Raw genomic sequence first — 25,671 nt, forward strand, 5'->3', positions numbered from 1 at the left:
TTTAATCAACATCAAACTTCTACATCGACTTCTCACCTAGAAGCTGGACCTCAACATCACAAAATTATATTCAAAAACTTCCTGAAGATTTCAATCCAGAAGAATTAAGTTCAAATGAATTACCTCAGGATTTAATTGATTCCTGAACCAGCTGGACAGAGTATTGCAACAACCAGCTTTGATTGTATCATCCAAAAAGAAACAAAATCATATTTCAGCTCAATCACCTGTTGTAGACCCTCCACGGCTTTCAATAATAGCCGAGCATGAAATCATAGACTGGAATGGTAAAAAAATTATGGTAAAAAAATTATGTAAAATTGTGCACTTTAGGAAGTTATCCGTTACTTGGATCCTCCACCCAGAAATGCGACTGAATTATGGACAGCGATGCAGCAAGCATGGATGGATGGAAATACCTATGGAATGCTTTCGGGAACTAGTAGATCAATGCCGCAGCGCATGACTGCCCTTATCCATGTGAAAGGTGGGCCTACCTGTTACTAGGTAGGTATCCCATGATCACTTGGTATCACCTGCATTGCATGCAAGGCACTTCATTATTTTGATCACTTGGACTAAACAGGGCATAACATACAGTGTGTGCGAGTGGGGACAATTAAGGCATTTAAAGATATAAAAAGGCAATAGATATATATTATTACCGAAATATAGTGCGTTCCATGTAAAATGGACCCGCCTCGTACTGGTGAGATATTCATTTTTGAACAACTCACACGTGAAGTTGTTCAAAGAGTGAATTTTAGTGAAATCATTTCAGTTTGTGTGTACATTCGGAGAGAATAAATAAATTACTTTTGACTGAGATTTTTGTGTTTATCTCATTTTACTCCTGTCTAGATTTCTCTAATTATTTTGCCAGTGACTGGACCAGTTTTACGTGAAACACTCTGTATATAACATTATATAACTAAATATACATATAGCATTTTTGTTAAAAAATTAAAAATACTGTACAGCCACTTCCCGACTTACGTAAGGGTTGCGTTGCGCAGAACTCTGTGTAAGTTGAGTTTTATGTAAGTCGGAATTTCCCTAAATGCTTATGCAGCACTCGCAACTATGCTTGCTGAATTTGATTGAAGCAAAAAAGAAATGTTCGACAAACATACAAACAATCATTTATTCAATTTTTTTATCTCATGCGTAGGAAAAATGAGAAAAGTGTGCAATTACAAATTTATAAAATTACCAAAAAGCGAAGGGACAGGCATAATGTCAGCAAGTTTTACCTTTCGAGCATCGTTGCCAGAATCGATGTCTCCAGTTGATAAGTACGTTTCTGCAGAGGTTGACGACTGTGGAAATTTAAAAGGGATTTTTTTGAACACATCACCAAATTTCTCTGCTGCTGTAGAATCAGCACTGGTGACTTCACCGCATACTTTTAACATTGTGGAAACCAGCACGATGCTTGAACATATTAAATCACCCATTACTTGCCATGAACTTGGCTTGGGCTTCGCTGTACTTATCCTTAATATTTTCATAAATACTTCTTGCTTTTGCTTGAATGGCCATTAGACTCAGGGGCACTCGCTTCTGAATCTAATTTTCCATCCATATTATTAAAAGCTTTTCCATCTTCAAAATGGCACCTGAACGATGTTTTGTGATCACTGTTGATCTTAAATCCATTGATCCTTTAATATGTTCTTTTAAAACTATCCTTTGAAATAGTATTCACTGTTGAAGCAGTGAGACCTAATTCCTATGCAATAGATGACAAACTTTGTCCTAATTCTTATTTCTTAATCATTTTCATCTTCGTTTCTAAATTAATTTTGTTCATTTCCTATCAACTGCCACCACTTGCACTTTCTGTTGGTCGCTTTCCCTTCATAATTGTAATAAGTAAATAGGAATGAAGAGAAGATTCTGAAAATTTATTTATGTTTCTTATATGACTGAAGATTTCAGTGAAGAGAAACACATTTCACCATAATAACATAAAACCCCACACAATTCTAGTTATCAGGATTATCGCAAATGCAATACGATCGATTTTACTATTCGTTTATAATTAGATGCACTAACAGAAAAACCCAAAAAACTGGAAAATGCTAATTGTTTTTATTGTTTTATGGTTGTGACCTCCAGAAATGTTCTTTAGAAAAATATCAACAAAGCCGTAAAAAACTGATTCTTATAATGGAACACATGATAACAATTTTAAAAAGGTAAGCACTCCATTATAAAAATGACCTTTTAGAGAGATAAATAGCTTAGTTACATAGCAAAAGTTTCACCTTCCAAGGTCTTGGAATGAATTGCCAAAAAAAAAAATAAATAAATAAATAAATAAATAAAAAAAACAAAGGTGTTATTGGGTTCAGTTCACATTAAGATATTTTCACGACCACTCCACTTATTCCTACGGGATGCAAAATACATTTCTACAATTTTTTTAAAGTTTAGACCAGCCGGCAAATCCTTACGTAAAGTCGAATTCACGGAAGTTGAGTATTACGTAAATTGGGAGTTCCTGTATATATATATATACATGTGTAATTTACGCACACACAAGAGATATACATAATAGATAAGTAACAGAGTGAAGAGATATAAAAAAAGGGTAGAGAAATATATAGAAAGGAGTCATTTAAGGGAGCTTTCATCCCAAATTGCCACCTGGGCTCTTGCCCAGATGCAACTTGGTTCTCATTTGTGTTAAAGATCTGTACTCATCTAGTAGGTTAGGATTTAACACAAAGCCCAACTGGTTAACTAAAATAACAAAACAAAAGTAAATCATCAACCATTTGGCCTTGTGGTGGGGATGGACCATCATGCCCCACACTATGAGTTAGCGTCCCCACCAAGAGGAGGTAGGTCACTACTATCTGGGCCAAGCCCTGCGACAGAAAACCAAGTGTACAAAATCGGCAAATCTGCTGAAATTTTCCTCTGTCAAAAACAAGTCCTGCAAAATGGAGGGCAGGCAAGCATCCCTTGCTCCAGTCTTGCTGTAATGTCCACATACAATGGACACTCTAACACAATGTGGAGGCCAGTCTCCAGCACTCCGCAAGCACGTAAGTCCGAAAGGACCAAACCCAGCTGGTACAGCCCCGACTTCAGGCCATGCTTGGTGAGTACGCAGAAAGTTGTCAACCTGAACTGGAGCCAGGAACATCGTTCCAACTCAGTTTGAACAGAGGACATAAAGGTAAGTAAATGTTGACCCTTCTCAGAATTGGTCCATTGACAGCCATATGGCCTCCAATTCATCACTGATATGCCTCCATTTGAATTTCAAATTGGGAGGCGGACCAATCTGCCCCACCGGGAAAGACCCGATATTTATATAGATAGGAGTAAAGGAACGAAAGATATCGTGGTATACATAAGAATCAATTTTTACACACACATATATATATAAAATTTGTACTATTTAAATCTTGAAGTCAATTTCATGCCCATATTCAGGGCCATACTTATAAATAGGGGCATGGGGTGCTAGCGTCGTGCCTCAGAATGGGGGGGGGGGGGAGGCCTCTGTAATCTAAAATTTTTAAAGCAGTTTCTTTTTTTAACACTGATCTAAACTAGGGCCCACTTGTACCTACTGTGCAAACAGTAGGTAGGTGAAATCTACTGAAAGTGTGGATGACTCATTTCTACGAAAGAACAGATTAATTTCCAGAACAAAGGAAAATCACTCTCTCCTAATTTTCTAATAGGGTGAACACATTGTACCAGGTTGACCACAGCATATTATCCAAGTCGGGAATATTGCCTTAATCTTTTCCACTGGTTATGAACGCAAGAAAGCAGTTAACCAGCGAGACTTCTCAGTACAGTATATGTGGGAGAGGCAGTTGTAAATGTGTTAGGAACACCACTAAATTGCGGAATGTTAATCCTTTTAGCCCTTAATTTGTGCTTTATTGCCTATATTGTATTATGCCTTGTGCATTTATATTTTAATATTGCCTAAAGGCCAGAGGTCAAACAATGCGTACCCAAGTCTCTTGAAATCCATTTGTTACACGGAAATTTTATTCATTCTACAGAAACTATATTAATTGGACCACCCGTGGATTTGAGAATCTATATAAGCTGAGACCTGAAAATTGTAACATTTAGTTAATTGTTGATGTGCCAAGTTAGTGTGATACACAGGAGTGCACACACTGAAGTAAATATAGGTATGTACCTATCTCTCTGAAAGTAGTGTTGTAGTTTAATAAATTTTGATTCTGTTGTAACAGAAAATCTAAATATCATATCTGTGTAATGTTTCATTATCTGTTGTGACTGTGGCATACGTTTATGCCACAGTCACATTTCAATAAGGGTATGTGGCATACCCTTATTGAAAGCTTTTTACTTTCTTGCTCTTAAAACATGAACTGATTGAAGCAATAAATTTTTATCCTGAAAAAGGCCTCTGAGGTTGGGAAAATTCATATTTTAGTATTAAATCAGCTCACACCAACCATAAGAATAAGCATTTACTGTAACTAGAATATTTATTTACATATTAAAATAAAATAAATATTTACAAAAAACTGCTATTATATTAAATATACATGTAAAAACATTAAAACTGTGATAAAATCCTTGAGATAAAATACACTAAAATAAACCGGATTAAAAGCGATAAAAACGATAAAAATCTCTGGAGCTTTCGGAAGCTTGCGCTCCCTTCCTCAGCAGTAACAAAACTTCCTGCAGCACGTCCATATATAACAGGCTCACGGTACCTATACTCGTGGTGCAGTCGGCGCATGGTCTGAACTGGAAGCGGAAATAGCTCGGGAACGTGTTAAGCAAAACCGTTCATCCGTACTTAGGATAATAGTTTCAAACAGAGGATGCATACGCATACCTCTGTCCCTATTCATAATATTGTGGTCGGATGAACAGATTCGTAGGCTCTCGAGCCATTTACGGTTCCAGAACCCATGCGCTCGATCCATGATAACCGCATCCTCTGGGGAAATTTGATGCTGCTTCTCCCAAAAATGTTCGGCCACAGCAGATTTATTGTAATCAGCGGTTTTTATAGCATTTGCATGCTCCCCCAGACGATCCTTGAGCCGTCGTTTTGTCTCGCCCACATAACATTCCCCACAATCCGGGCATTCTATCCTGTATACTACTCCACTACTCAGGTCCTTTGCTATTGGGTCTTTTACCTGAGACAACACAGTGTGCAACCTCCGCCCGGGAAGCTGCACACAGCGTGTTTTATAGCCCCGCAAAATTCTAGCGAGATGCTCAGTAACGCCCGGATAGTAAGGAATGTATGCGGTAGCGACAGGAACAAACGGTTCCTGACGGTTAGACTCTATTCCTCTACTAAATCTGTCTATGATCCTCTGGGGGTATCCGCATTTTCTAAGGTCTGCTGTGACCCGTCTAATTTCACATTCTTTGTCCTCAGAGGTGGTGCAGTGTGACCCTGCTCTATCTAGTAGAGCTTTCACTACACTATTCTTATGCTGCCCAGCTTGTGCTGAACTATAATGGGTGTACTGGCCTCTGCACATAGGTTTTTTAAACACAGAAGTTTTTAGCCTAGGGCCTACCCTAGAGACCAGTACATCCAAGAAAGGAAGGGTACCTCCTGTTTCCACCTCTGAGGTAAATTGTATAAATTGGGAGAAGCTATTAAGCCAATGGAGTGCATCATCCTCTCTCCCCTTCTGGACCACGGTAAAGGTATCATCAACATACCTTTTCCATTTCTTTATGGGAAACTGACATCCACTAAAAACCCTCTCCTCTAACTCCTCCATGGCCAGATTGGCCACGATGGCGCTAATAGGAGATCCCATGGCTGTACCGTGAACCTGTTTGTACATAACACCTTGGTACACCATAGTGGTGCTGGCCAGACAAAGTTCCACACCCGAACAAATATCCTCTACGTTTAAAAGCGATCTACTACCCAAAGAGACATCATTACTCAAAGATCTTCTAACACAATATATTCCATGTTTAATTGGAATGCATGTGAATAGTGACACCACATCAAAAGAAATCATGCTCTCGTTTTCATTTACAGTCAAATCTTTCACAAAATTCACAAATTCTTTACTGTCTTTTATGACATAGTTGGACTGGCCCACTATAGGCGAAATCAATTTAGCCAAATACCCTGACAAAGCATATGTGGGGCTTCCTATAAATGATACAATAGGTCTGAGTGGGACTTCTGTCTTATGAGTTTTTGGAAGTCCATAAAACCTCGGGAGTTGACATCCAGTAGCATGTAAGAACCAAAAGGTCTCCCTGGAAATCTTCTCTGCCTTTAACCAATCCTGTACCAGTTTATTAACTCGCCGCTCTAGGCCAACCAACGGGTTTCTCTGAGTAACTTTATACGTATTATTGTTCTGTAAAAGGTCCATTGCTTTTTTGTGATAGTCTTCTTTGTTTAGGACAACCGTCGATCTGCCCTTGTCCGCAGGTAAAACCACAATTCCATCGTCTCTTCTCAGTTCATTCAAGGCCTTTCTTTGACTAAAGTTAAGATTCGGAGATACTTTCTTTACCTGGCTCAAAATAACGGCAGATTTAACCCGGATCTCATTAGCTAGGGCCTCCGGTAGCTTGCTGATGGCCCGTTCAATACCCATTGCTATCTCCGCAATGGGAGGTTTGGGAGGTACAAGCGTAAACTTAGGACCTAAATTTAAAACTCCCTCTTGCTCTTCCGTAAGTTGCCTATTACTCAAGTTGTAAACAAAATTAGTACTTCTATCTGTACGTTGTACTGTACCTTCTCCCAACAACCTATTAAACTTCATAATCTGCCTCTGTCTATAGGTGTCTGCTATCCTAATAACTTTATCCAAAACTAATCTTCTAACGAGAGCCAAATGTCTAGAAGATACACTACTACTAATAACATCCAAGTACATACCTATTTGCCTCCTAGTATCTCTTAACTCCTCATGTAACTTACGGATCCAAATATTCATGATCTTCTTTTGATAACACAAAGTAACCCACTTTAGTCGGTCATCCTGAAATGGTGTTTTGACTCTAAAGCCATATGGTATAAGTCCATGCGTTTTGCATCGATGCGCAAACCTTAGATGCTGCTTCTGTCTGGCCTCTTTTATACAATACTTTTGATATTGTCGGACGTGTTGCACTACAAATTGGCCATAGCTGCTAACAATATCCTGAAAAAGGCCTCTGAGGTTGGGAAAATTCATATTTTAGTATTAAATCAGCTCACACCAACCATAAGAATAAGCATTTACTGTAACTAGAATATTTATTTACATATTAAAATAAAATAAATATTTACAAAAAACTGCTATTATATTAAATATACATGTAAAAACATTAAAACTGTGATAAAATCCTTGAGATAAAATACACTAAAATAAACCGGATTAAAAGCGATAATTATCGCTTTTAATCCGGTTTATTTTAGTGTATTTTATCTCAAGGATTTTATCACAGTTTTAATGTTTTTACATGTATATTTAATATAATAGCAGTTTTTTGTAAATATTTATTTTATTTTAATATGTAAATAAATATTCTAGTTACAGTAAATGCTTATTCTTATGGTTGGTGTGAGCTGATTTAATACTAAAATATGAATTTTCCCAACCTCAGAGGCCTTTTTCAGGATATTGTTAGCAGCTATGGCCAATTTGTAGTGCAACACGTCCGACAATATCAAAAGTATTGTATAAAAGAGGCCAGACAGAAGCAGCATCTAAGGTTTGCGCATCGATGCAAAACGCATGGACTTATACCATATGGCTTTAGAGTCAAAACACCATTTCAGGATGACCGACTAAAGTGGGTTACTTTGTGTTATCAAAAGAAGATCATGAATATTTGGATCCGTAAGTTACATGAGGAGTTAAGAGATACTAGGAGGCAAATAGGTATGTACTTGGATGTTATTAGTAGTAGTGTATCTTCTAGACATTTGGCTCTCGTTAGAAGATTAGTTTTGGATAAAGTTATTAGGATAGCAGACACCTATAGACAGAGGCAGATTATGAAGTTTAATAGGTTGTTGGGAGAAGGTACAGTACAACGTACAGATAGAAGTACTAATTTTGTTTACAACTTGAGTAATAGGCAACTTACGGAAGAGCAAGAGGGAGTTTTAAATTTAGGTCCTAAGTTTACGCTTGTACCTCCCAAACCTCCCATTGCGGAGATAGCAATGGGTATTGAACGGGCCATCAGCAAGCTACCGGAGGCCCTAGCTAATGAGATCCGGGTTAAATCTGCCGTTATTTTGAGCCAGGTAAAGAAAGTATCTCCGAATCTTAACTTTAGTCAAAGAAAGGCCTTGAATGAACTGAGAAGAGACGATGGAATTGTGGTTTTACCTGCGGACAAGGGCAGATCGACGGTTGTCCTAAACAAAGAAGACTATCACAAAAAAGCAATGGACCTTTTACAGAACAATAATACGTATAAAGTTACTCAGAGAAACCCGTTGGTTGGCCTAGAGCGGCGAGTTAATAAACTGGTACAGGATTGGTTAAAGGCAGAGAAGATTTCCAGGGAGACCTTTTGGTTCTTACATGCTACTGGATGTCAACTCCCGAGGTTTTATGGACTTCCAAAAACTCATAAGACAGAAGTCCCACTCAGACCTATTGTATCATTTATAGGAAGCCCCACATATGCTTTGTCAGGGTATTTGGCTAAATTGATTTCGCCTATAGTGGGCCAGTCCAACTATGTCATAAAAGACAGTAAAGAATTTGTGAATTTTGTGAAAGATTTGACTGTAAATGAAAACGAGAGCATGATTTCTTTTGATGTGGTGTCACTATTCACATGCATTCCAATTAAACATGGAATATATTGTGTTAGAAGATCTTTGAGTAATGATGTCTCTTTGGGTAGTAGATCGCTTTTAAACGTAGAGGATATTTGTTCGGGTGTGGAACTTTGTCTGGCCAGCACCACTATGGTGTACCAAGGTGTTATGTACAAACAGGTTCACGGTACAGCCATGGGATCTCCTATTAGCGCCATCGTGGCCAATCTGGCCATGGAGGAGTTAGAGGAGAGGGTTTTTAGTGGATGTCAGTTTCCCATAAAGAAATGGAAAAGGTATGTTGATGATACCTTTACCGTGGTCCAGAAGGGGAGAGAGGATGATGCACTCCATTGGCTTAATAGCTTCTCCCAATTTATACAATTTACCTCAGAGGTGGAAACAGGAGGTACCCTTCCTTTCTTGGATGTACTGGTCTCTAGGGTAGGCCCTAGGCTAAAAACTTCTGTGTTTAAAAAACCTATGTGCAGAGGCCAGTACACCCATTATAGTTCAGCACAAGCTGGGCAGCATAAGAATAGTGTAGTGAAAGCTCTACTAGATAGAGCAGGGTCACACTGCACCACCTCTGAGGACAAAGAATGTGAAATTAGACGGGTCACAGCAGACCTTAGAAAATGCGGATACCCCCAGAGGATCATAGACAGATTTAGTAGAGGAATAGAGTCTAACCGTCAGGAACCGTTTGTTCCTGTCGCTACCGCATACATTCCTTACTATCCGGGCGTTACTGAGCATCTCGCTAGAATTTTGCGGGGCTATAAAACACGCTGTGTGCAGCTTCCCGGGCGGAGGTTGCACACTGTGTTGTCTCAGGTAAAAGACCCAATAGCAAAGGACCTGAGTAGTGGAGTAGTATACAGGATAGAATGCCCGGATTGTGGGGAATGTTATGTGGGCGAGACAAAACGACGGCTCAAGGATCGTCTGGGGGAGCATGCAAATGCTATAAAAACCGCTGATTACAATAAATCTGCTGTGGCCGAACATTTTTGGGAGAAGCAGCATCAAATTTCCCCAGAGGATGCGGTTATCATGGATCGAGCGCATGGGTTCTGGAACCGTAAATGGCTCGAGAGCCTACGAATCTGTTCATCCGACCACAATATTATGAATAGGGACAGAGGTATGCGTATGCATCCTCTGTTTGAAACTATTATCCTAAGTACGGATGAACGGTTTTGCTTAACACGTTCCCGAGCTATTTCCGCTTCCAGTTCAGACCATGCGCCGACTGCACCACGAGTATAGGTACCGTGAGCCTGTTATATATGGACGTGCTGCAGGAAGTTTTGTTACTGCTGAGGAAGGGAGCGCAAGCTTCCGAAAGCTCCAGAGATTTTTATCGTTTTTATCGCTTTTAATCCGGTTTATTTTAGTGTATTTTATCTCAAGGATTTTATCACAGTTTTAATGTTTTTACATGTATATTTAATATAATAGCAGTTTTTTGTAAATATTTATTTTATTTTAATATGTAAATAAATATTCTAGTTACAGTAAATGCTTATTCTTATGGTTGGTGTGAGCTGATTTAATACTAAAATATAAAAAAAAAAAAATTAATTTTTATATTGAATCAATATCATTATCAGTAATATTACTCTTAAACTATGTTACTATAATCTCATTTGAATTAAAAATCTGAAATTGTCAATAAACAATGAATTAAATGAAGCAGCAATTAAAATAATGATATACTAATATTTAAAAAGGCATTAATCATAATAGCAGCAACTATGTCAAAGAAGAAAATGTTTCAAATACAGGAACTCCCCGACTTACGAAACAGTTGCATTCCATGGAACGCTGCAAAAGTCGGATTTTACGTAAGTCGCAATTTCCCCTGACATTTATTGCGAGTGCTTGTGCAGCACTCGCAACTGTGCTTGCTCAATTGATTGAATCAAAAAAAAAAAAAAAAAAGAAATGTTCGACGGACATGTAAATAGAATTATTTATAGTATTTATTCAAATTTTTATCTCATACGCAAGGAAAATTATAAAAGCTTGCAATTTAAAAAATTTAAAAATTATAAAATTACAAAAAAAGAGAGGAGACAGGCATAACGTCAGTAAGTTTTACCACTCAAGCATCGTTACCAGAATCGACATCTTCAGCTGATAAGTACGCCACTGCATAGTTTGAGGGCTGTGGAGATTTAGAAGGGATCAGCCGCTCAACCTTACGAAAGAACATATTAATGGATGACTGGACAGTGACTTTTTTCTTTTCATCATAGATTTCTTTGTAGCAAGCAAGCATATCATTCACCCCTCTGTTAACTTTTAAGAATAGTTCGTTATCTTCTCAAACCTCGCTATTGCCAATGCAATTTCACAAAATGCAAGCGTCTCGGCTCCTCATTTGGTTCATGCTGAGCTCCATCAGCATTTTCTTCTTTCATTATTGTTGCTTGCAAGTCAATAAGTTCTTTGTTAGATGATTCCTACTCTTCTTCCTCCTCTATTAACACCTCCGCATCTTTGGCAAAAACCTTCAACTGAAGTAGCTCGGCAACCTTTACAATCTTATCTGTAACCTCTTCATATGATTCGTCTTTTTTCAAATCCTTCGAAGCCTTTTACATGCCGTGGGCATATTTTCTTCCATGCACCATTTAAACAACTTTTAGTAATTTCCTCCCAGGCCTTATGTTTAAAATGCCGTGGTAAATATTGTAAGATTTCCAAAAGTCTCTTAATGTAAAATTTTTCTCACTGTCTACTGCAGACAATGCTTGAGCAAATGTTTTGCGTAAATAGTATGCTTTTAAATTCGAAATAACACTCTGATCCATAGGTTAGATGAGTGCAGTCGTGTTTGGCAGTAGAAATATGACTCTCACGTTCGAATTGAAATCATCTAGATGCATAGGATGTCCAGGAGCATTATCTAATAGAAGCAAAATCTTGAAAGGAAGGTCGTTGTCCTTACAATATTTTTCATCCTCGGGAATGAAGCAGCATTTAAACCAATCCTCAAAGAGAGATATTGTTATCCATGCTCTCTGGTTCGATCGGAAATGCACGGGTAGGGTGGCTTTCTTGATGCCCTTAAATGCACAAGGATTTCCAGAATGGCAAACATGTAGTGGTTTTAATCTGTAATCTCCCACTGAATTAGCCCCAAGCAAGAGCGTGGCCTTTTCTTTTAACGCCTCGAAACCTGGCATTGTATTTTCCTCTTTGGCAATGTAAGTTCAATCCAGCATTTTTTTCCAATAAGAGCAGTCTCATAAACGTTAAAAATTTGCTGCATTGAATAGCCGCCTTCATCAATAATTTTTTCCAACACATCACAAAATTTCTCTGTAGCTGTAGCATCGGAACTGGTGACTTCACCACATACTTTAATGTTGTGGAAACCAGCGCGATGCTTGAACCTATTAAACCACCTGTTGCTTGCCACGAACTTGGGTTGGGGTTCGTCGCACTTATCTTTAATATCTTTATAAATACTTGTTGCTTTTGCTTGAATGGTCATTAGACTCAGGGGCACTCGCTTCTGAATCTGATTTTCCATCCATATTATTAGCAGCTGTTCCATCTTCGATATAGCACCTGAACGCTGTTTTGTGATCACTGTTGATCTTAAGTGCATTGATCCTTTGACATGTTCTTTTATACGCACACTGTCCTTTAAAATAGTATTCACTGTTGAAGTAGCGAGACCTAATTCCCTTGCAACAGATGACAAACTTTGTCCTGCTTGGTACTTCTTAATCATTTTCATCTTCATTTCTAAATCAATTTTGTTTCATTTCCTGGCACTACCACCACTTGCAGTTTACGTTGGTCTCTTTTTTCTCTTCACCATTGTAATACGTAAATAAGAATGAAAAGAAGTTTCTGAAAATTTGTTTTTTTATATGATTGAAGATTTCAGTGAAGGGGAACACAATTTCACCATAATAACAAAAAAACCCACAGAATTCCAGCTATCGGTATTATTACAAATGCAATAAAATCGAGTTTACTGCCTGTTTACAATATATTGCGCTAAGGGAAAAGCCCAATAAACCGGAAAGTGCAAATTGTTTTTGTTGTTTTATTGTAGTGACCTCCAGAAACGTCCTTTAGAAAAATATCACAAAGGCGTTCAAAATTGATTCTTATGACAGGAACATATGATAATGATGAAAGTGCAGTGCAGTGCAATTTCCATTATAAAAATGACCTTTTACAGAGATAAATAGCTTAGTTATGTAGCGAAAATTTCAACTTCCGAGGTCTTGGAATGAATTACCAAAAAATCACATTACCATATTTTCATGATAACTCCATTTATTCCTATGGGATGCAAAATACGTTTCCACGATTTTTTAAAGTTTGCACCGGTCGGCAAAAACTTACATAAAGTCGAATTTCCGAAGTTGAGTATTACGCAAGTCAGGGAGTTCCTGTGTTGAGTATACATACAGTTTATTAATGATGGACTCAGAAACATTTCCAAATGTTGAAACAATTCTGAAGATATTTCTCACAATGGCTGTGACAAACACAAGTGATGAACAAACTTTATCATCAGATCACATTAATGCTATGTGTGTTTATTTTAAGAGACATTCAATTTTGGGTCGATTGACACAGAACTAATGAAACAAATTCAGTCTGAAGAAAATTATTAGCGATATATTTTAAAAAGAATTATTGCTACTGTTCAGCTTTTGAGTAAACTTGGTTTAGGATTTAGGGGTAGTAATGACAAAATTTATATGGAATAGTGGTAATTACTTAAGTTGCCTAAATTATTTGAGTAAATTTGATAATTTTTTAAGAAATCATATAGAGATGTATGCTAATTGTGGACCTGCCAAAACCAATTACCTTTAACATAAAACCTGTGATGAATTTATATAACTGATGGCAGATACAGTTCAAAAGGTTTCTGAAATTCAAGAAACAAAATATTTTTCTATTAGCCACGTTGATCAATTAGTGTTTATTATAAGATACATGTCATCAAAGAACGATTTTTAAGTTTCCTTCCTTCTAACAGAATTTTTTTCTAAAAACTTTTTAAAAAGATTAGGAGATTTATCAATTGATATTACAAACTGCAGAGGACAAAATTACAGTAATGCTTCAAATATGGCAGGAAAGTATTCAGGAGTCCAAACTAGATTGAAGTAACATAGTTCTACTGCATTTTATGTACTGTGTACTAGTGACTCTCTAAATTTAATTGGAACTAATGCAGCTGAATCTTGTTCTACTGCAGTGCATTTTTTCCACTTTATAAAAAATTTATATAATTTTTTTTTCTGCTGCTCCAAGAAGATGGAATGTCTTAAATCAATATTTAGGAAAAAATTCGCTAACACTGAAAAATTTAAGCGATATGAGATGGTCTGCTAAGGCTAATGCTGTCTCAGCTCTTCGAAATGATTACAAATGAACAAAAGAAGCCTTAATTAATTTATCAACAAGTGAACATAAAAGATCAGTAGTGCGTCTAGAAAGTACTAAATTATTAAAAAAAAAAAATGGTTGAGTATAAAACCGCATTACTTGCTGTCCTCTGGGATAAAATATTAAACAGCTTAATTAAAACTAGTAAATCGTTATAAGATCCTGCAATAAATTTACTGCATGGTTCTGATCTTTTGAAATCACTACATGGACATATTTTGCATATTAGAAACAATTTTAATATTATTGAAAGAGAAGGTAAATTATTAACTGATGAATGGCAATACAAAGATAAAAAAAAAAAAAAAAGTCGAATTTAAAAAATAAAAACTGTGTGTTACGAAACAAGAGACAATGAAGTAATTTTAGAAGGGAAAGAAATGTTTATTATCAATACATTCAATGTTGTTTGTGATGGATTAATTGCTGAAATAAATAGACAAACAAAAGTATACACAAATATTTTAGATACTTTTAAAATATTCATAAATCTGAATTTAGATGAACCTGAATTTAACACTAAATTCAGGTTCATCTAAATTTAACACTTTATCAATAAAGCTCGGAAAAGTTTAAAGATGAAGTTATCCAATTTTTACTGTTTATTAAAGGAGAAAATATTGGCACCAATATGAATGAAATGTATAATATCATTAAATAATGGATTAAGATCTACATTTCCCAATGTTGAAACAATATTAAAAATATTTTTAACAATGCTAGTTAGTAACACAAGTGGGGAACGGTCATTTTCTGTTCTCAAACAAGTAAAAAACTATTTGAGGAATAGTTTAATTCAAGATAAAATGAGCAATTTGTCATTATTATTATTTATTGAATCTGAACTAGTAAATAGCATTAATTTTGATGATTTAATAGATACTTTTGCAACGGTAAAGCCAAGGAAAAAATAGTTATGCAAATAAATTGTATGAACTCATAATTTAGCTATTGCATTGCTATTTTATAATGTACCTGTTATTATTTACTGCTGACAAACAAGATGTGAATGTTTTTATAATATTTTTGTAACACAATTTTTGATATTGTTTTTATAATAAAATTAGTAATTATACTGATGTTGCACTTATTTGTGTATTATAATTTATTGTTGTTGGGCTCCCCATAGCTTGGTTCTGAAGGTGCAGTGGCCCAGGTTCGATTCCAGTGGGGGGGGGGCAAAATTTACAATGTTCACCCAGCATCGTGATGTGAAGTGAGGAGCTACTTGTGAAGGGCAATGGACACTAGTCACGAAACATGCCGATGGAAGTTGATTCGCTGACATGACCCATCAAAGCCATGTGGCTGGTCATCATACCCTCATGGGCTGTTGCGACACAGAGTTTAGTTCAGTACTCTTCTTTATATTTCTCAGTATTACAACATTTGTGCTTAAACAGATCGGTAAAAATAATTGTTTTTTTCTGATCATATTTATATATGCAAGTTTTTTTTTTTTTTTTGCCTCTGGTATCTTTTAAGGGGCCCCCACAAGAGCTTAGCACCCCAGGCCCCGAGAAGCGTAAGTACGGCCCTGCTCATATTATATTAATATAGTATCATATTCATGTGATGTTATTCATGGTATTTAAATGATTCGTTTATACTATTTTTGGTAATTTACTTCTCAACAAATTTCTTCTCTTTTTTTCATAAGCTGACATAATATGGTCCACCCACGCTTCACCAGAAAGAGATCTGAACTCAGTTTTTGTTTCTGGCCAAATATTCTCTCACATTTAGCACATGCATTTAGTATATATGCATATGTAGAATATAGAATGATTCATAATGTTATTGAAATAACAGCAGACAAATATCCAACACAGCTCTTCAATTGCTTCTAGCATCTGGATTAACCACAAACCTAAGGGGCCCTAGTGCACTGCTTGTGGCCCTGATAGTTCTCACTCTGCTCAGTGCCAAACATGTGTACTGCATAGTCTATTGTCCATTATCAGCCTTAGTTATTTCAGGGCAATGATGAAAATGCAATGAACATGACTAAAATGTTCTGACATAAGAATTAACACTATTTTGTTAAGTTAATAACGACACAGGGTTTCAGAAAGATAAGCAGCTTCTCATACCAATGTTCATTTTCTGCTGCATGTCTTTTTTATAAATATCTTCATGGTACCATTCTTCGGAGCTAGAGTCTATAATCCCATCACTTGCTTCCAAACCAATCTGAACACATGCATTAGCTAGTCAACATTTCATTTCATCTCCAAACTCACCATACTAACTTTTCTTTATTTATCTCTTCTGTTCTTTTGCAGTAGAAGGCATAAATGAAGAAAAATATAAATGAAGAATAAAACTGGGGTACAAAAGAGTCCAAATATTATTACTTTTATGTTTGGGGTCATCATATATATACACACACATATAACTACCAACTTTTTACTTTCAAAAAGCTTGAGATCAGGCATTTGTAAGGGAGAGAAATACAGGTTTATTTGCGAAAAGGGAGGAAAACAGGAGATTTTTTCTAAAAAGCAAAAGCAGGAGATTTCTTTGTGTATAAATCTTTATGTGTAAAATTTATACACATAATTTTTATTTTTTTGGTAGTTGTTGTTGGCACATAGGCTTCTGTGGCCATAATGCACCTCCCAAAGTTTTTGCAGTACTCTGATCCAAGCCCGAGGCGGGAATTGAACCTGCGACCTTTGGGTTGCCAGGCAGGCACTTTACCCACCCGGCTAGCCCGGTCGGCCATAATTTTTATGTGTATAAATTTCATTGGAAAACATTTTATATTCAAATACAGCAAAAGGATTGTTTACCAGTAGAGCATACTTTTAAAAATTATCTTATCTAGCATTTTTTCTGCCTGTAAATTTCTGTTTGGATATTCCATTAGACATTAACTTCACGCTAATTTTTATTGCTTCAAGAAAGATACTGTAGCACACTCTGCCCTCTCCAGAAATGTTGAATCAAAAGTTTTGTTCGTAACAATAGCCATGCTGCCTAGACCTGGTTGACAGGAGCATTTCCAAAGTTTCACCAGAAAGAGATCTGAACTCAGTTTTTGTTTCTGGCCGAATATTCTCTCACATTTAGCACATGCATCTCCACAAAATTAATTCTATTATGGTGCATTTCTATTTCTCAATAAAGACTATCACAGCACACCTGACAGCCAATTTGTTAATGAAAATGAATAGAAATTCATTTTAAACAAATTTGACCTATTGTAGTTTTATTATTTTTTTAGAAAATAAAAAGGAGAAAAACTCTTTATCATCAATTTTTTTTTTTTTTTTTTATGTAAACCCCAAACACGAGAGGTATTAGAACCTATAGTACTTAGTACCATGCTTGGGTTGGAGGTTGAGAAGACGAAAGAAGATATTTGTTGACATTGGACTTGAACTTCAGTAGACTGTAATTTTAAGGAAATATGTATGGAGGAAAGTTGTTCCAGAAAATGGCAGTTGAATGAATAAACGAGGAAGATGAAAAGTTGGTTATGTGAGTTTGAAGTTGGACAGTAAATGGATCTTGGCTGGTGGTGGCACGTGTTTGGACTGTTTTGAAAGAGAGAGCGGGAATTATAGAAGCCAATTCAGAAGAAAAGTTGCCCATGGAAGTATCTGTAAAAAAGGCATGCAGCAGAAACAGTACATCTATGAGCCAGCGGGTGGAGAGACTGTTAGAGATGAATCATTAATTAACCTAACTGCCCTCTTCTGAATGGAATCAAGAAGCCTCAGCGAGGTTTTGGGGGGCACCACCTTAGATGTGGGAACAATATTCCATGGTAAAGCGGATTTGTGAATTGTACAGAGTGAACAGCTGTTTGGAAGAAAAGTAATACCAAGAGTGAAAGAGAAAACCAAGTTTTTTAGATGCAGAGGAAGAAATTTTTGTAATGTGCTTGTGCCAAAAGAGATTAGAAGTTAGGGTAATCCCCAAAAGAGATATATGTTTGCCTAAAAATCGGAGTGTCACCAAAGATAAGCATAGAAGCAGAACAATCCTTTTTGCGAGATATATGACAAGACTGAGTTTTAGAAGGATTGAAATCAACTAACTTGTCTTTGTCCCACTGGAGAATTACCTGGAGATCGGCATTTAAGGAATTGGCAGCAGATTTTCGAGAAGTTGAAGCTGATTCAGCAGGGCAAGGTTTCTCAAAATGAAGTGGAATGCAATGTGCTATCATCGGCAAAACTATGGATAGGATTTCCAGTCAATGGAAAAAGATCATTAATATACGGCATTAGTGGAAAAGTTAGAAGACAGAGAGCCATCTACCATCACCCTCAATGAGTTGTTGTTTCGTTTTTTAGGAGCATTAGCAGCTAAGGCCATATTGCTCCGGGATATGCAGTGATCATTCCCTGACCTTTCCGCATTTTGCCGTATTTGGTGGTGACGGGCTCGAACCCCGGTCTAATCAAGAAGCATGTGCTACGCACTGCTGCTCCTTCCCACCTGGCTACGGAGGCGCCCCCCCCCAATGAGTGATCAGAGAGGAAACTGGATAACCAATTACAAAAAACAGTTGGCAGACTATAAGATGGAAACTTGCTTAGAAGACCTTTATGCCAAACAAGATCGAAAGCCTTTGAGATGTCAAGAGCAACTGCTTGGGTTTCACCGAACTTTTCCATTGAATTAGTCCATAAATGGGTAACATAAGCAAGAATATCACCAGTGGATCGACAGTGATGGAATCCATACTGGCGATCGTTGATATGATGGAAGGTTTCTAGGTAGTTTAAGAGTTGGCGGTTAATTGATTTCTCCATTAATTTTAGAAAGAGTAAAAGTAATTGTAATGGGATGATAATTGGATGGGAGGGATGTCACCCTTTTTAGGAACTGGCTGGATATGAGCAAATTTCCAAGCAGAAGGAAAAACACCTTTGGAATAAGAAAGTGAAAAAAAGCGGCAAAGAACACGAGTAAGTTCAGGAGCACAGGTTTTGAGAACAAGTGGAGAAATACCATTGGGACTTGGAGCTTTCTTAGCATAAAGATTCGTCAAAATCCTTCTGACATCCTTTTGACAGAAGACCACAGGAGGCATTGAATGGAGCGTGTTGGGAATGGTGGTGTTTTACCAAGATCATTACTACATGAATTGGAAGAAAAATGGGATGCTAGCAGGTCAGCTTTATCCTTGGCTGAAGTGACAACAGAACCATCTGGTTTGGACAGAGGTGGGAGCAGAGATTGGCAAAAGTTGCGGCCAATAGCTTTGGCAAGAAACCAGAATGCTCGGCTACCATTAGGGCAAGAAGCAAGTTTTCTACTCTTGGCCTGTTCAAACTGTATTAACATTAGTTGTGGCATATGATGCAAGAGAGCAGGCTTGTACAGAATCAGCCAAAAAAAAAAAAAAAAACCCCTTCCCATTCACCTCTCCATTTGCTCCAAATATTTGTCAAGGTCTTCCTTGAATTTATTCAAGCTACCAACTTCCACAACAACAGATGGAAGTTTGTTCCAGCAATCAACCACTAGCTAGCTAATGGCAAATTTCTGCAATTGTCTTTCCTCAATTTGAATTTATGCCCCCTCAAGAGCATAATCTGAGCAAGAGGAAGAATCCCATCAGCATTGAGCTCGCTGAAACCATTCAAAGGTTTAAACACCTCAATTAGATCCCTTCACAGGTGCCTAGTCTCCAGACATTTGAAATTGCAGAACTTAAGGCTTTCTTGGTAAGGGCACCCCCCTTTGTTCACCTCACCAATCTCGTTACCCTTCTCTGCACTCTTTCCAGCAGCCCTACATCCTTCCTAAAATGAGGCCTCCAGACCTGTACACAGTACTCAATGTATATCCAGACGAATACCTTATACAAAGGGAGAATCACCTCCTTATCCCTGCTAGTAAAATTCCTGTATTTCATTGACAAAACCCCATGAGCTGTCCTGGCAGCCTTTCTGCACTGCTCAGAAAACTTCATAACTGACTGCACAATTATCCCAGGTCTTTTTATTGTCCACTACCCTGAGTGTAGTACCACACAGTTACATTACTCTGGGGTTACTGCTACCATATGCATTTGGGTAGCAGTAACCCCAGAGCTTTGCATTTGTCAATGCAAGGTACTGCAAAGTCTCAACACTGAACCCTGGGGAACTCCACTAATAACATTAGTCCACAACAAGCAGTGTCCATTGATTACCACATATTAAACTAAAATGCTTTTGGGGCTTAAGCCTCAAGCTGCGTGAAAATTAAACGGATGAACAAATTTATGCAATAGCATCATGTTATTCACAATATCTCATATTGTGAATACCTTCACAACGAGTTGCCATGATATTGCACTACCTCGAATAAGTAACAACCAATAGAGAAAACTATTGTTACTTATTCTCAGTGGATACCACCACTCAGACAAAGCTATTTTAAAGCTATTTGACCTATCTGGTAATGCAATATCATGGCAACTCGTTGTGAAGGTATTCATAATATGAACATAAAACAATGCCAATCTCAGCTATTTTAGAGTTTTCTGAATACTAAAATGATGCCATCGCAAAAACTTGTATGTCATTTACCACATGATATTACCACATATTAAAATGAGATTAAGAAAAGTCAAATCAAATAAAATAGATGGAGTCTCTATCATAAATACTGAGAGTTATTTATGATACTCTTTTTTTTACTCTTTTACTTTTTTACTCTTTTATGATACTCTTTTTTTACTGTATGTATAAAAAGTACATTTTAACAATAGTGAAGCATTTGCTTCAAGTTAAATTGATATAATGAAATGCATTTTTAAAATTTCCAATATCAAGTATATACATTGAATGCATCAAATGACTATTGTTTCAACATTTTGTCTCTTTCTTCCTCGAGGTTTATAACATAATTTCAGTTATGTGCCATAAAGTTATAGTTACATATAAATAAGTTGATCATTTTGTATAGCATTAATTTGAGAATTCACATGTTAAAAATTATACACTATGCTGACAACAACTGATAGGAGGAATATTTCTAGTATATTTAATGCATAAAATTCAGTTTCAAAGAATGAAAAACTTCTTTAGAGAGAAAAATATATTCAGTCAGTTGGAATATTTTATTCAGGGTTAGAATATAGACCTGAATGATATATCCTAAATCAAGATTTCTAATGAGTAAAAATTCTAATGGCTAAAGTCAACAAGGCAATAACATGGTAGGAAGACTGTTTTCTCTAATTACTTTAGTTATAGTTCATTATGACTATTCGTGAAGTTTGATGCTATTAAAGAATTCTGCCATTATTCTAGAACTGCATTAAAACCAAAATTAAAATTTATTTCATGAAGGACCTTAAAAAAAACAATAAAGATAAATTTGAGTTACTCATATTTTTTATTATTATTATTATTATTAGCCATATGGTACAAGGAAGCCTGAGGCTTATGCTGCACCAGCCAAAAAAAAAAATTCCCTAGTTACCCCCCCCCCCCCGTGTGTGTGTGTGTGTGTGTGTGTGTGTGTGTGTGTGTGTGTGTGTGTGTGTGAGAGAGAGAGAGAGAGAGAGAGAGAGAGAGAAAATTGTATCACCAAGAAAGAGAAGAATGATGATATCCAGCTCAGGACCCTGGGTTTGCCAAGCCCATACTCACCAGATGTGAGCCCCCGGGGTTTGTACAAAACCCCAAGCACAAAAGTTATCAGAACCAACAGTATTTTGTACCATATACAGGTTGAAATTAGATTAAATTTCTGTAGATTTTAATTTTCAGGAAACACACATGAAGAAAGGCTATTTCACAAAGCAGAAGTAGAAGAGGATAAAAAAAAAAAAAAAAAAAAGGAAGAGGAAAAGTTGGTTCTGTGAGTTTGAAGTGAATGGATGATGGCTGGCTGGTTGTGGCAAGAATTTGGATTAGTTTTGGAGAGAGTGTGGGAGATGGATTTGTAATCCAGAAGATACCAATTTGGAAGAATAGTGCCCATGAAGGTATTAATAGAAAAGGCATGCAGGCTGAAACTGAATATCTATGAGACAGAGAGGAGAGACTATATAAAAGATGGTCATTAATTAACCTGACTGCCCTCTTTTGAATGTAGTCCAGTAGATTGAGAGAGGTTTTGTTGGAAACACTATCACAAATGTGGGAACAATATTCCATTTCTTGAGGATTTGAATAGAGTGAGCAGCTATAATAATTAATGATAGACACCAGCCAGGAATTAAACTAAAAATTTACTATACAATGAAATAATATACAATGAAATATGATGCAAATAAAATAAAACACTGATTAAATTATAGTTAAAATATAGTTAAAAACAATAAAATTAATTAAAATAAACTAGGTTAAAAGCGATAAAACATACAATCTGGAGCTTTCGGAGAACTGCCGTCTCCTTCTTCAGCATACTACCAGTGCTACAACACATCCTTAAGTAGCCGGTCCATGGCACTCATGCACGTGATCATCAGACACATGATCTACATTCTCCATGCGCGTATCGGAAATGGAAGTGGCTCGGGAGCGTGTCAAACAGAAACGGTCATCCCTTCTGAGGACAACTGCCTCAAACAGGGGGTGTAAACGGATCCCCCTGTCCCTATTAATAGTATTGTGACTGGATGAACCGATTCGCAAGCTCTCGAGCCACTTGCGTTCCCAAAATCCATGGGCGCGGTCGGTAATGACCGCATCTTCAGGGGAGATCCGATGCTGCTTTTCCCAGAAATGCTCTGCCACAGCAGACCTCGCATAGTTAGCAGTCTTGATAGCGGTCGTGTGTTCCCCCAGACGGTCCTTTAAACGTCGGCCCGTTTCCCCCACATAACACTCCTTACAATCCGGGCACTTAATCTCGTAGACCACATTGCTAGTATGGTCCTGGGCTACGGGATCTTTAACTTGGGATATCACTGTGTGCAACCTCCGACCCGGAAGTTGCACACAGCGAGTCTGGCACTCCCGCAATGCCCGTACAATACGTTCTGAAAGGCCCGGATAGTAAGGAATGTATGCAGTAGCCACAGGGGCAGGCCACTCCCTACGATTGGACTCAACCCTATGAATATATTTGTCCAAGACCCTCTGGGGGTATCCACATTTCCTGAGGTCTGCCGTGACTTTGCAAATTTCTATTTCCTTTTCTTCAGGGGTACTACAGTGGTGGGGGAAACGGGCCGACGTTTAAAGGACCGTCTGGGGGAACACACGACCGCTATCAAGACTGCTAACTATGCGAGGTCTGCTGTGGCAGAGCATTTCTGGGAAAAGCAGCATCGGATCTCCCCTGAAGATGCGGTCATTACCGACCGCGCCCATGGATTTTGGGAACGCAAGTGGCTCGAGAGCTTGCGAATCGGTTCATCCAGTCACAATACTATTAATAGGGACAGGGGGATCCGTTTACACCCCCTGTTTGAGGCAGTTGTCCTCAGAAGGGATGACCGTTTCTGTTTGACACGCTCCCGAGCCACTTCCATTTCCGATACGCGCATGGAGAATGTAGATCATGTGTCTGATGATCACGTGCATGAGTGCCATGGACCGGCTACTTAAGGATGTGTTGTAGCACTGGTAGTATGCTGAAGAAGGAGACGGCAGTTCTCCGAAAGCTCCAGATTGTATGTTTTATCGCTTTTAACCTAGTTTATTTTAATTAATTTTATTGTTTTTAACTATATTTTAACTATAATTTAATCAGTGTTTTATTTTATTTGCATCATATTTCATTGTATATTATTTCATTGTATAGTAAATTTTTAGTTTAATTCCTGGCTGGTGTCTATCATTAATTATTATAGTATGGAAATTCCCAGCCCCATAGGCCTGTTTCAAGATAGAGTGAGCAGCTGTTTAGAAGAAAAGTAATCCCAAAAGCAAAAAGAGAGAGAGAGAGAGAGAGAGAGAGAGAGAGAGATACGGTAAACTGTCTAAATAACAGCACCCCAAATAATGGCACATTGAGATTGAATGTTTACATACAGCGCAGATGTCTTGCAGTACCGAAAAAAGAAAACAGCAGGTCACATGATTATTGTATTTGTTTACGTTCGCCATTTTCAAAGTGAATTCTGCAGATATCACAGATTATACCACTGTTTTACATTTATTTTAAATTAAAAACCCCTCACTTATTTTAATTAAAAACTCATTTATTTTAAATTAAAACCCTTTTAATTTATTTTAAATTAAAAGGGGTTTAATTTTAAAGTCAATAAACCTCATACAGAGAAGAAAAGAAGAACAACACTAAAGCTTAGTGACAAACTTGATATAATCCAAAATATTACATTAGGGCCACCCAGAAAGTTAATTCATATATCCATGTCTATTGTGTCTGTAAATTGCATATGTTCTCTGGTCGATTTGCCTGTTTTGTTGGATGAAAACCCCCATTTTCCGGGGGGGGGGAACCTTGCTATCTACACATGAGACTGACTAACCCAGGCAAGGAGTGGAAAAAAGCCCATAAAAAGTTCCTCGTGTCATTGACGGGATTTGAAACGGACCTTTTCCATCCTGTGTTGGGAGCACGGGGGCAATACCACTGTGCTACCATGCAGACTAAACTTGATATAATGAAGAAAACAGAACAGGATGTAGGTAGGAGTGTATTAATGGCAGAATATAACATTTTATCTTCAAAATGTTTGCTTTTTATGTGCAGTTAATAAAATCGCATTCTTAATCTTTCTATTTCTTATTTAGCCTCATTATTGGTGCATTAAATATATTAAAAATAAAACTAAATAACAGCACTTTGAATCCCTGAAGGTGCCGTTATTCTGAAAGTCTACTGTATTAGAAGCAAGGCAATTCTTAGTGGAGATATGTGACCTTGTCTAGAAATCTGTTGTCAAAGACAAGCTGTTTACACTCTTTTTTGTATGGCAAAAAAAAAAAAAAAAAAAAAAAAAAACAGGATTCAGTTTTAGAGGGATTAAAGTTAACCAAGTTTTCTTTGCCCCACTGAAGATCAGCATTTAAGGACTTAGTAGAAGATATATGAGATGTTGAAGCTGTTATGTGCAGGACAAGATTTTTTAAATTGGAAAGTGGAACACTGTGCTAATATCGGCACACTATGGATAGGATTTCCAGTCAGTGGAAGAAAGTAATTAATATACAGAAGAGGAAAAGAGTGAGAGAAAGAATTGAACCTTGGGGAACACCAGCATTAGTGGAGAAGTTAGAAGACAGGGAGCCATCTACCACCACTCACAGGAAGCAGAGAGAAAACTGGACATCAGTTGCTAAAAACAGTTGACAATCTGTAAGATGATAGCTTGTTTAGAATACCTTAATGCCAAAAAATAAAAAGAATCAGAAATGTCAAGAGAAACTGCATGAGTTTCATGAAACTAACATGCACAAACTGATCATCTGAAGCAAGACTTCTAAATAAATTTCACAGTCAGTGCAAGCAGCAAAACTTTGCCCCCACAGGAGAATCAAATACAGCAATTCTCATCTGGGTCACATCATTTATTAAAAAAA

General features: G+C 37.2%; 1 protein-coding gene across 1 annotated transcript in view; it reads right to left on the reverse strand.

The window, feature by feature from the left end:
* Positions 1-25,671, reverse strand: part of LOC150084683 (uncharacterized) — a 169,296-nt gene that overhangs the window by 46,909 nt on the left and 96,716 nt on the right. The gene's annotated exons all lie outside the window — the stretch shown is intronic.

The sequence above is a fragment of the Mastigoproctus giganteus genome, chromosome 6 (genome assembly GCF_048544385.1).
Source record: "Mastigoproctus giganteus isolate SK-2022 chromosome 6, ASM4854438v1, whole genome shotgun sequence".
In the NCBI taxonomy this organism is placed as follows: Eukaryota; Metazoa; Arthropoda; class Arachnida; order Uropygi; family Thelyphonidae; genus Mastigoproctus; species Mastigoproctus giganteus.